This window comes from Myotis yumanensis, unplaced genomic scaffold, assembly GCF_028538775.1.
Source record: "Myotis yumanensis isolate MYYU_CA2020_CCGP unplaced genomic scaffold, mMyoYum1.0.hap1 SCAF_6, whole genome shotgun sequence".
NCBI classification, from domain to species: domain Eukaryota; kingdom Metazoa; phylum Chordata; class Mammalia; order Chiroptera; family Vespertilionidae; genus Myotis; species Myotis yumanensis.
In genome coordinates this window covers 86,118,799-86,131,452 of record NW_027223757.1, presented here as the reverse complement: position 1 = coordinate 86,131,452, position 12,654 = coordinate 86,118,799, and the positions used below count along the sequence as shown (strand labels likewise).

The 12,654-nt window shown below is 57.7% G+C and overlaps 1 long non-coding RNA gene across 1 annotated transcript; it reads left to right on the top strand.

The window, feature by feature from the left end:
* The first annotated feature begins 1,745 nt into the window (after positions 1–1,745).
* On the top strand, positions 1,746–11,890 carry LOC139013225 (uncharacterized). Its single transcript, XR_011471952.1, has 3 exons — positions 1,746–1,793; positions 8,234–8,276; positions 11,815–11,890. It is a non-coding gene; the product is annotated as an uncharacterized lncRNA (long non-coding RNA).
* The last annotated feature ends 764 nt before the right edge of the window (positions 11,891–12,654 follow it).

Here is a 12,654-nt window from a genome sequence, read left to right as displayed (position 1 = left end):
CCATTCTCTGGGTGGACAGGCCCTGTGCTTCCCCTCCCTGGACGCAGACTTCACCTGTCCTGGAAGGGAGGAAGCCCAGGGCAGCAGCCAGCAGCCAGGCACAGGGGCGGAGTGGGCAGGAGGCCGGGTGCCCCAGGCCTGCAGTGATTCCTTCTCCAGGCGGCCAGTAGCTGCCCTTTCCTCGGCCTCCACGAGGCTGGGAACCCTGGCAGTCCTCTCCAGAGCCACCTCTGTCTCTAATCCACCTGCACACTTGTCAGGGATCTCTTTCAAACACACAGCCCAGATGGCATCCCTCCCTTGTTAGAAACCTTTAAGGGTCAAGGCCAAACTAGTCTACCTGGGCTTGCAGCCTCCCGAAGCCTCCCCCCCACCCCCTGTCCCCTCTGCCTCCCCTCCCTGGCCCTGAGCATGACACACATCCTCGCCTTCCTGCATTACACGTGCAGTCACCGCGCCCTCCACCCGGAGACCTCCGCCCCTCCTCTCCACCAGGCTGGTCTCGTCCCTACGGGATAACGAGGTTAACTCCATGAGGACTCAACCACATGGCAAACACTGTGGCCCCCTTTTTTAAAATGAAGGTGTTTTATTGATTTCAGAGAGATAGAAACATCAATGATGAGAGAGAACCATTGATTGGCTGCCTCCTGCACGCCCCCTACAACCTGGGCCTGTGCCCTCGGCTGGCATCAAACCCAGGACCCTTCCGTCTGCAGGCCGACGCTCTATCCACCGAGCCACACCAGCTAGGACAACACTGTGGCCCTTTACAGGAAGTGAGTCATTTTCCCTTCACTTGAGCTTTGTGAGCTAGATCCATGTTACAGAAAGGAAGCTGAGGCAAAGGGAGGCTGAGCATCTTGCCAAGTCACAAAGGACATCCCCAAAGTGACAGAGCAAAGACCTGAAAACAGGGAGTTTGGCTCAGAGTCTGTGCTGAGCCATCAGCTGCCCCGCCCTCGGAGGACACCCCCTCCGGGCCACGCAGCCCCCGCGTCCAATCTCTTTGTCCTCCAACTTCCTCAAGTGTGCTCTCTGTACCTCTCAGGGGCTCCTTAATTACACAATGCCTTGAATTAGTACTTTGATCTCTGCATGTGTTAATTTTATCTCATGAACTAGGTTATTTATTATCAGGAGGATAAACTGTTTTTGCCATTACCCTTGTGCCCCACCCCACCAGTTACCTAGCACAGCGCTAGCCAGATGGGCTAGACGTAAAAACAGTCCCAACTAACATGCAGTGAGTGCTTACTATGTGCCAGGCACTGTTATAAGCCCTTTCCATGGATCGATGTATTTATTTTTCACAGGGGAGAGCACAGATGGAAAATCAGAAAGGTTAGGTAATGTTCTTTGTCAAGGTCACACAGACTGCGGTCGGTTAAAGATGGCTGCAAATTCTGGTGTTAATTTCCCTTCCCCTGGAATTTAACCAGCAGCGTGCAGCAGTAGTGAGGCCTGAGTCTCAAGAAGGCCTGGAGGCTCCCACTTTTGTGCTTCTGGGAGCTCTGAGATGCTGTATGAGAGGTCTGGTTATCCAGCTGGAGGGACCACGTGGAGAGAAGTCACGAGGGTCCGTGGAGCACAAGAGGCCCAGCCATCCCAGCATCTGGGTCAGTCCTCCAAGTGACTGCAGCCCCAGCCACCATGGGCTGCAACTACGAGACCAGAAGAACCGCCATGCTGAGCCCAGCCAGCCCACACACTAGGACGCATAGTAAAACGCAAGTGAGATAATGCTTGTTTTAAGCCACTCTGCTTCGGGGTGGTTCATTACCCAGCAGCAGGTAGGTCCTGTTACTGTCTCCATTCTTCAGAGGAAGAAATTGATGAGGGGCCATAAAGGGTTGCATGGTTTAGTGGTCCAAGGTCATGTGGCTTTGTAAGTGGCGCGCGGCAGCTGAGGTTAGGGCCCAGGTCTGTGCAATTCAGCGCTTGGGTAGAATGAGTTGCTGTCATGATAAACGCTCAGCAATGGGAGGCAACAGGTTCCCTCGGACTAGGTGTCTGGACACAGCCCCCAACCAACTGTACCCTGGAGTACAGAGCAGGGGGTCACGGAGAAGACAGAAGTCTGGACACCACCCCAATCTCCCACCCCCACCCCACCCCCACACTCATCGAGCTGCTCATTGATCTGATTTCTCTGTACAACTTCCACAGAAGCTTTTCTTTGGAAACTGCTTTCTGGTTTTAAAACCACTGGACCAGATCATCTCTAAGGCCCCATTCTAGCTCTGACATTCCAGGAGCCCATGAGTGGAGGATGGGAGTGAATGGCTGGGTGGATAGTCAGACTGCCGTGGTTCTGTCCCTGGATGAATGATGTGGAGGTGCACAGAGAGGGAACGAATCCAGACGCACCGAGTGACTTGGCAGGCAGGGGTGCTCTGGTCTCCAGCGAAGGTGCTGGGGTCCTGTAGGGAGGAGCAGGGAGGAGAAGGGTCGGCCTGGATGGGGCTGGGGCTGGGAGGCAGCTGGGCGCCTGGGGAGACAGTGGCATCAAGGGTAAGCACCTGGACTCTGGTGTGGGTTTGAATTCCAGCTCTGCTCTTGACTAGGTGTTGACCTTTGACACTGTTTTTAGCTGCTCTAAGCCTCAACCTTCTCATCGGTAACATAGAAATGATGTAGCACCCATCTCATAGGGCCAACCTGGGGCGGGTGTGATAATGCTGGTGAAGAGTGTAAATCAGGGTTTGGCGCTTGGGGACCACGGAGACATGATCGATCGCTGTGGCTTCCTCTTGGGACACCCAGAGAGACTTGCGTAACTAACCCCAGGAGGCCCAGGAGGGTGACGCAAGGAAGAAGGACACACGGAATGTGTGTTTGGGGACTGAAAGTGGGAGAGTAAAGCAGAACCTGAGGCTGAGGGGGGTTGGGGACATGCAGAGACAGCAGGGACACCTGACAGATACCCAGATCCCTCCAGGCCTCCAGGAGCTGGGGGCCGAGCAGGACAGGGCAGTCGGTGGCAGAGGAGACGGAGTTAGGGCTAGGACAGGGCTGCCAGCTCATGGGGTGTGAATGAGGCCACACAGTGGAGTGAGCCACTAGGACAGGCTGGGGGTGACTCTGGAAGGCTCAGGTGCCGTCCCACTCTAAGGTCTGCCGGGAGAGTCATCCCTTCCGCTTGTCTGAGGTCACGTGGCTGTGTAAGTGGAGCGCGGCAGCTGAGGTTGGGACCCAGGTCTGTGCCATTCAGCGCTTGGGGAGAACGAGTTGCTGTCGTGGCAAACGCTCAGGCCCCCAGTGGAAGGCAAATGGAACCTGGTAAGGATCTGCCACCTCGTGGGAAGTGAGGCCAGGCACAGAGGGAGCAGGACGGGGCAGAGCCAGTGCTCCTCTGTGGCCAAAAGCACAGGCTCGAGCGGGACAAACGGGTTTTGAATGCGGATTCTGCTTTTAATTGGATGCATGAGTTATTTAACCTTGCTGTGCACGTGCTGTGGCAGCAGTCACGGTTCCTGATTTCATGGTACTTGAGGTCTAACTGGACAGACAGGTGCTCAGAAAACGTTTGCCCACACGTAGGTGGCAGATGACACACCCACTCACAGGGAGGGGGCCGTGACTTGAGCTGGAGCTAAGGGGGTGTCCATGTGTGCTCTCCGGGAGGCCTCCATGAACCAGGAAATGCCCGCTGGGCTTGGAGGGATTGAGGGGAAGGCCTTCGGGAAGAAGAGGGCCTGGAGACAGACATGCAAGTGACCTGTCCCGCCAGAGGAGGTGGTGGACGCATGGGGTCAGGCTTAAGGCTGGAGGGGCCCTGGGGAGCCAAGCACCTGGGATGGAGGTGGAGAAGGTTGCAGCATCCAGCCACATCCATGCCCTCCGGGCAGAGGCAAGGGGAGGGGGCACGAAGATGGGTCAGGGGCACTCACAGGTGCCCCGGCCCAGGCTGTATCCATGCCCATAGCCCCTGCCAGCTGCCCCAGCCTCCCTGGGCCCCCAGGGTCAGGCCATTACAGGGTGAGATTTATCATGGGCAGGTGTGCTCCACGACGGTATATTATCCAGGATTATGAACTGTAACAGGATAATCTCTCTAATGTAATTCAAGCTCTCGACATGGCTTATGGCTTCTTAATGTTCCTCAGACTGAAGAATTACAAGAACATTCTCCCCCAAGCTTCCCATGTGCCTTCCCTCCCTTCTCTGTCAACCTCTGAATGATTTAGGCAATTGCCTGAAGCCAGCGCTTGGCATTTAGTCATCATTCAGTGCAGTGCAGTAAGCACGGTGGAAAGGAGCTTTGCCTGCCTGCCCTTTGCCCCCCAAGGCCTCCTCCACCCAAATCCACCCCCCAGGGAGCATCGGATGCAGGACCATCCAGGAGCCGCAGGGCCTGGGACTCACCCCAAGGTACGAGCTGCCAGCTTTGCGTTCGGGGTTCCCTCATCCAGCCCAATACTCCCCTGGACTTCACACCCTCCAGACTGAAAAGGTAACCCAGAGCCACAGAATAAGGTGGGAGCCAGGGGGTGTTAGGAATGTTCTGGTTTCTGGTCCTGTGACCCAGCTCTGTACACTCAGGCCCCTCGGGGGAAACACTCAGATCTTCTGCAAGCCACACCCCTGAATGTTTGACCAAGCTTTCCTCTCTATGGCTTTGCTCCTTCTGAAAAGTAACAACCTTCCCCAGAGAACTGGGAATCACTCATCTAACCCAACCCCTTTCACTGTACAGCGATGATCTTGTAACCCAGATGGGTCTTTCCTAATAATAGGTTGGGTTTATTGAGCACTTACTATATGCCAGGTATTTTCCTAAGTACTTTGCCTGACTCACTCATTTAATGCTTCCAACACTCTGAGTAGGTGCCACTATTCCCCACTTTATTGATAAGAAAACCAAGGCTCGGAGAGGCAAAGTCGAGGCCGCAGATCATCATGTGGGGAGGCTGGGCTGCGAACCCAGGCAGCCTGGCTCCAAGACTGGGCTCCCACCACTGCTCCACACTGCGCAGGGTCGCACAACCCTTGAACCCGGGGTGTCCTCCATCTACTGAGCACCCTATGATGTAGCAGTGGGCCAGGGCCACAGGGTTCCTAGACAGCATCAGTACATTTGCACAGAGCTCATCTTTGCTTTCCAATCCCTGGGGCGAGCAGAAATCCAGGCCTCCCCTCAGCGAGCCAGTGGGGAGCTATTTATAAGCCCCTCAGCTCAGTGCAGGCAAGCGGCCCCTCTTCCTCAGCTGAACTCTTTGTGCCCATCCCCTACTCCCTCCTCCCCCTACCCCACCACCAGTCCCTTAAACACGGAGCCAAGCCTCCTGGCTGCCAGGATCCAAGGAAGGCAGGAGAAATCACCCTGCTGTCGGAGGAAGGGGACCACAGAGTGGGAAAGAGTTCCTCCTAAAATCAGCTCCATAAAAACAAGACAGTTAGTCACCGGCACATAATGGCATCCATCAGTGCCTTCTGTATACGCTGCTCTCGTGTTCTTCTTGACCTTGGCGAGTCGCTTGGTCCGTTAGTGACTCATCGTTCTCATCTCTAAAGCGGGCTAATAATAGCAGCAAGGACTAAATTAGAAAATGCAGGTTTAAAAAAACTTTGGATAAAGCACTCCATACTAGTACTTGCAACTGTAGCGCCCCCCCCCCCCACACTCACCCCTCTGCTGAGGTGGCCATCTAGTTGTGGATTTGGTGTGTCCCCGCCCTCCTCCCAGCCCACAGACCCCAGTAAAGACAGAAAATCCCAGAGAGCTGTCTCCCTCTGATCTCTGGGTCCAGGATGGATTAGCTCTGGGGTTATACCAGCAACTCTGGATGCAGTCTCTGGCATTGGGGGATCTTTGCCCTGGGCGAGGCTGCTACATGGTCAGAGGCCCTCAGGGAGACACTACCAGATGTAGAGGGGAGTTGGCAGTCTGGATTGTTTGTTCACTGAGCTGTATAAATGCATGTGATGCTTGGTGTAATGGAGTGAGCACCAGTGTAGGAGTGTCTGGACACCTGAGTCATGGTCCCACCTCTAACTTCCTTCACAAAACCTGTTTCTTCATCTGTAAAATGGGGTGTGGGAAGAGGTCCCAGGGACCTTCCCATCTAACATTCTGTTTTAGAATTTACTTTCTTCGAAGGTTTGCCCTGTTTCTTTCCCAGGTCTTCATATTCTTCCTCTTCTGGCCTCTTTCTATTCCTTTTTTTAAAAATATATTTTTATTGATTTCAGAGAGGAAGGGAGAGGGAGAGAGAGGTAGAAACATCAACGATGAGAGAGAATCATTGATCAGCTGCCTCCTGCATGCCCCCTACTGGGGACTGAGCCTGCAACCTAGGCATGTGCCCTTGACTGGAATCAAACCTGAGACCGTTCAGTCCGCAGGTCAAGGCTCTGCCCACTGAGCCAAACCGGCTAGAGCCTGCTCCCCTTTTTGTGGTCAACCTCACCCCATCTCTTCTTGCTCAGAGACCTGTTATTCCAGGACAGGCCACAAGGGGGAGCCTTCATTTGGACGTGGGGGTCAGGAAGGATGTCAACACAAGCATAAGGCTAGGCAGGGAGTTGGCCAGTCCCAAGGGACCAGGAGACCCAGATTAAAATAGAAAATTGGGGGGGCCTAGGCTGGAACTCTATGCTACAAAGACTATACTGCAAGCTCTTGGAGGACGGAGACCTTGCTGTGTGTTATTTTGTGTCCCTCTGTCATACACTTCTAAGTGCATATGCTGAGATGATCTCATTTGTCCCTCAGTCTAACCCAGGACTCATGCAGGGCAGGTGGAATCTGTCACCTCTACAGTTAGGAGAGCTGAGGCTCAGAGAGGTTCCAGGCTCACCTAGAGTCACACAGCCAACCAGGAGCACCGCTGTTAATGGCCCAAGTCTCTTGACCACTGGCCCCATCTCACTCTGCATGCCCCTGCCTCCCCCGGGCCTTGTGCTAAGCTGGGCCCAGGAGGGGCCTTCAGAGATGCTTCTCGAATGAGTGACGGGCCCTCTGGACTAGGATGCACCCTGGGGTGAGCCTGCTCTGCCTTGCGCAGGGCGGCACAGACACAGAGCTGGTTGACACGCTGGTTCAGCTCTCTGCCCCTCACTCTCACCTTCCAGAGTCACAGTGCTCACCTCTCACCATTGACTCCATGATCCGGAAGGTCTGACACTGCACTCGCGCCCCGCCAAGAGCCCTGCCCGCCTTTCTCTACCTTTTGAGTCTTGCTCAGGGATGTCACCTCCAGGAGACCTCCTTTGACATCCCCTCCCATGGTGGGAAAAGTTGGGATCATTCCCCTGTTTGCTCCCAAGTAAGTTGCCTGGTAATAACACATTCATCATTGTGCTCAAGTTATTAGATACCAGTCTGAGCTGCTCCAGAGTGGGACCTGAGTCTCATTCATCTTGGACTCCCAGCGCCTAGCAAAACCTCCATCAGCCTTCAAAGGTTCATCTCGGGTTCTCCTCTCAACAGCATTAAGAGCCCCTGTGCCTCTGCCTGGGGGCCTTGGTGTGAAGATGAGTGATTGACTAGTGATCCCTCCCCTCTTGCCTCTCCTGACCACTAAAGTATCAGGAAAGGTGACAATTCCATACATTTTGAGAGCCTTCAGGACCTTCATAGCCTACCTTCCACCCCTCTGAGGGAGCAGGAAAAGAGCCACCAGCTCTCCAAGCCTCGAGGGGATGTTTTATATGACCCACCAGAATCCCTCAGCTCGACCTTCTCCAAGTGACCAATGCCTTCTGGTCAGAGGAGAGTGGTCCATGGGCGAGCAAGGAGGGGCAGCTCCTTCTATGGAGGGGGGCTCCTCTTCCATCCCCTCCCAGGCAAGCCTCGCCTCAGGTCTCCCCTCCCACAAAACCCAGCCCACACTTCCCAGCCCCTCCCCACCCCGCCAGGTGAGCTGTAGGAGGCCTAGGGCCTGACTTAGCAGGTAAGGTTGTGAGGAGCCAGGGACTCTCACAGTTGAGGGGGGACTTTCATTGGATCCAACTCAGTTGTACAGGTGAGGAAAGGAGGGCCTAGGAAGGAGAGTCACTTGTTCATTCTGCATTTACTCATTCATTCCACAAATATTTACCGAGGCCTGCTCTGCGGGAAGCCTTCTTCTAAGGCTGGGACTTTCTTTAAAAAACTTCTGCCTTCAGCGGGGGGCGGGGGGTGGGGTGCTGGGGAGAGATCAATGGGGCGGGGAGACATGTAATACTTTATGTAATACTTTAAACAATAAAGAATTTAAAAAATAAATAAAAACTTCTGCCTTCACAGCACCTACAATCTGCTGGGAGGAGACAGGCAAACAAATCAGCAGGTAAGCATGTAGCATGTCAGAGGGTGATGCATGTTACTGAGAACAGTGAAGCAGGGGACAGGAGGGGAGGAGCCAGCCTGTGGGTATTAAAGGAGGGGGGGGCAGGTAGAGAAAGCCTTAGCTAAGTAACAAGAGGAACAAAGTAGGAATCTGGGGAAAGATTACCCCAGGCAGAGGGAATCATGGCGAGTGCAAAGGCCCTGAGCAGGAGCGTGCTGTCCTGCCCGTGGAACCCTGAGGTGGAACCCTGAGGAGGCCGTGTGGCTGGAGTAGAGTGAGGGGAGAAGATGGGGAGGGAAGAGTGGAGAGGGGATCCGGTCATCCAGGGCCTTGTAAGGGCCTGTTCTCTGCGTGAGATGTGCAGCCATGAGAAGATGACCTGACTTTTGTTTAAAAAGAGAGCCCTGCCTGCTCTGCTGACAACGGACGAAGTGGGTAGGGACGCAGAAGGGTCACAGGATATTCCAAGCAGGAGCAGAGGGTGGCTTGGGCACAGTGCTGGTGTTTTGAAGGCTAACTAGATTTGCCAAGGCATTTGGCTGGAAGATGACAGGGAAAGAGAAAAGTTGAGATTTTCTTCCAGGCCAACTGGAAAGGTGGAGTCGCCCCTTCCTGAGGTGGGGAAGGGGGGCGGGGGGGGGGGGGGGGGGGGCGGCCGGGGATCAGCATCTCAAAGCCGGCCTGGTTGAATGTGAGATGCTGGCTAGGTCCCATGGGAAGAGGAAACAGGATTTACAGGTCTGCAGAGCTAAGACAACAAAAACAAAATCTCAGTTCTCTCGACTCCCGGTAGAGCTCTTTCCACAGGACCAGGACGGACAGGACTCTCGGGTGGGTGGGAGAAGTTCCATCCCTGCGCTCACAACTGAGGGCGCAAGGAGAGGAAATACGGTAATCTGCGCGCGCGCCCCCAGCACCAGCCGCCCGCGCGGGAGCGGGAGCGGGGCAGGTGGGGAGGGGGGCGCGCCGGCACCAGGAGGGCCAGCTCCGGGAACTCGGGCGGGCGAGGCCGGGACCAGCCAGGGCTCGGCACGCAGTAGGGGCGGAGCAGGGACTGCTGGCTCCGGGGCGGATCTGCTCTGAGGTCTGGGTTTCTTCTCTCGGCAACCGTCTTGACTCGTTTCCTTGGGCCACCGTCAGCTATTTATTTAACCTCGCAGTTCAGCCTCTCGGGGCGGCAGGGAGGGGTGGAGGCAGGGCGAGCGGAGGCTGGTGGAGATGGGGAGCCAAAGGGGGAACCTTTGCTTCCCTCCGCACGGACCGTGGCTGTCTCGCTCCCTCGTGGGGTCCCTTCCTGGCCCCCCAGACCGTGGGGGTCAGCCAACCCCTTGGTCCACTCCCGTCGGTTTGGGAACGAGGAAACCAGGGAGGAGTCACTTGTCCAAGGTCCTCGAGTGAGTCCCGGCGGTGCCAGGCTTCCGGTCTCTAGGGTCCCCCATTCCTTGTCCATCAGATGCGCACCCCGGCCCCATGGTGCCAGAGGAGTCGACAGACCGGACTTCCGTGGGAAGCCCCAAGTGACAGGGCCAGGCATTTCACCCCTCTGAGCTGCAAAAGGGAGTCAGCACTCTTACCTGCCTTCCTTGTCTGGTGGAGGGACAAATAATTCAATATAAATATATAATTCATATATATACCAGCTGCAGCTGCCCAGCCAGTGAGCCTGGCCCTGTCCTGGGCGCCTGCACGGGCCTGCTGCTCTCCTAGCTCTGCACACCAGCGCCCGTCTAGCCAGGGAGGACGAAGCTTGGGGGGCGGGGGGAGGGGGAGGCCAGAACCCAGCTCTCGGGCCAGAAAGGAACCCCACGCCCCAAGTCAGGGCCCCCACCGCTGGCCCGGAGGTCAGTGCTGGGGACACCGGGGAAGGGAAACCGGGAGGCAGGGGAACAGAAGTACCCGCTAGGAGGCCCCACGTCCCCTCCCCCAGGCCGGCCCCGGGGCAGGTGAAGAGGGGACCGGGCTCCGCTCCAGGTGGCGGGGCAGCGGCGGGGGTGGGGAGAGGCAACAATAGCACTTTTATTTGGGACTGTTTGGTTCTGAGCGGGTGGGCGGAGGAGGAGGAGGCCGACGGGGCTACGGGGGAGGGGGGTGGTCAGCGGCATCTGGCTGCACACCTGCTCCCGCTTAACCCTGTGCGCGCTGGGCTGAGGCAGGGGCAGGGGCTGAGACAGGGGCTGGGGCAGGGGCTGGGGCAGGGGCTGAGACAGGGGCTGGGGCAGGGGCTGGGGCTGAGGCAGGGGCAGGGGCTGGGGCAAGGGCTGGGGCAGGGGCTGGGGCAGGGGCTGAGACAGAGGCTGGGGCAGGGGCTGGGGCTGAGGCAGGGGCTGGGGCAGGGGCTGAGACAGAGGCTGGGGCAGGGGCTGGGGCTGAGGCAGGGGCTGGGGCTGAGGCAGGGGCAGAGGCTGGTGCAGGGGCAGGGGCTGGGGCTGGGACTGGGCGCCTAGCGGGGGAGGCGGGCAGAGCGCCAAGGACCAGACCCAGGCAAGGGAGTGGGCGGCTGCCAGGATGGCCAGCCTCGCGGGCCCGGCCAGGCCGGGGGTCTCGGATGCGCGGGAATAAGGGTCCCTGGCGGGACTTTGGGGATATCTCTGTACCCTTGGCTGTGCCCCCCTCGACCTGCATTGGACTCTGGGGCGCAGCCCGCAGCCCCAGTCGGCATCCAGCGCGCCAGCGCGTCTCGGGCGGGAGAGGGAAAGTGAGGGGGGCTCTAGGGCCTCGGCGCAGATCCCCACCGCCCTCGGGCCGTTCCGGGAAGCCGGCCTTCCGGAGGCGGCGCGGCGGCCACGACCGTGCCAAGGGCGCAGGGCGCGGGCCAGGCCCAGCGGGCGGCCGCGGGGCGGGGGAACTAGCCCGGGGCGCGCCCTCTCGGCTAACCGCTTCCAGGCGCAGCGCTGCAGGTGAGCCGGGCGCCCGGCGCACCCCACCCGGGCCCGGGCTCGCCAACGCGCCCTGCCGGCCGGGCGCCTGGCCGTGGATCCCGCGCTGCACCTGCCCGCGCCGGGACCCCGGCCCGCCCGTCCGCGGCACCCCCGCCGCTCCTCGGGGCCGGGGCTGGCGCGCTCGCTGCCGCACAATCGGAGCTTGTTTGTGGGCGGAGGAGCCGCGCCTGGTGCGGCGGCCCCGCGCCAGCCCACTGATCCCGTAAAATATTATTTGTGTTTAAAAATTCCAGTAATTGGCTATGCAGCCGCTTTTTCCGAGCCTGGTGCCAAACGCAGTAAAATCGCAGTCCGGCTGGAGTTATTTTCATCATGCAAATTCCCATTTCTGTAAATAGGGGTGAAGCCCCTGCGAGAAGCTGGGCTGGAGGCAGAGAAGGAACCCCCAGGGGAGCGTCCCTGATTCGGGGAGCTGGTCGCACCGGGTCCAGGGGCTGATTCAGTCCATCCCCTCCCCGGTCGCTTCACCTCGGCGGCCAGCGCCAGGGCTCTGCCGGGCACAAGCCCTGGTTTCCTTACTTCCCCTTCCCTTTCCTCATCTTCATAACTACATCATCAAGTCACGAAATTGTCATTATTTCCTCTTTATTTTTTTACAGCACAGACGCAAACTGAGGCCTAAGAGGGAAAGGGACTTGCCCAAGGTTCCCCAGCAAGTCTGTGCTGCAGCCCTCGGACCGGCAAGACTTTGGAGAGGCGGCTGGTGCAGGGCCCAGGCAGCCGGCTCAGCGAGCCCAGGGCCTGCCTCTGGGACCTGACTGTGGGCACAATAAGGGGAGGACTTCGTCCCTCTCCAAACAGTCACACTTCCTGTCCCCAGGAGCAGGGAGCCGCCTGGAGAGGAGGAGGAGGGAGTCCTTGCCAGGGCCTTGGAAACCCTGAGTAATGGCCCGGGGAGCCTCTGCCGGCTCCACCCAGCCGGGGCTGCTGTCTGCAGGGGGAGCAAAACCGCAGGAGTGGGAGGAACGGATTTGTTAAGCAGATGTGGACAGGGAGCCCGACTGTGAGGCTGAAGGAGAGCTGGGGCTCAGAAAAGAGAGTCATGGCATATTGTTTGTAACATAACATTGTATCACATGTATCGTCGCTACGTTGTGTTGAGCACGGACTGTGTGACAGGCACAACTTCACAGTGTGTCCGGTTTAACCCCCACAAGAGTAGGAAGTGGGCTCTGGTATTATACCTACTTTCCAGATGAGAATACTGAGAATACTGAGGCCCCTTTCTCTGAGGATGTTTGTGACTAGAAGACCTCGAGTTTTCCTTCTTTTCTTCACCAACTGCATGTTTTCATGCCATCCCGGTCTCTCCCTGCCTTTCTTCATTCCCCCCTGCAAGCCTGACCCCTGAAGGTGACCTCCTTCCCAGGATGCCGATGGTCCTCCCACTCCTATTCTCAGTCTTCCCCCTCCCCTCCCCTCCTTCACACTGTAGCCCC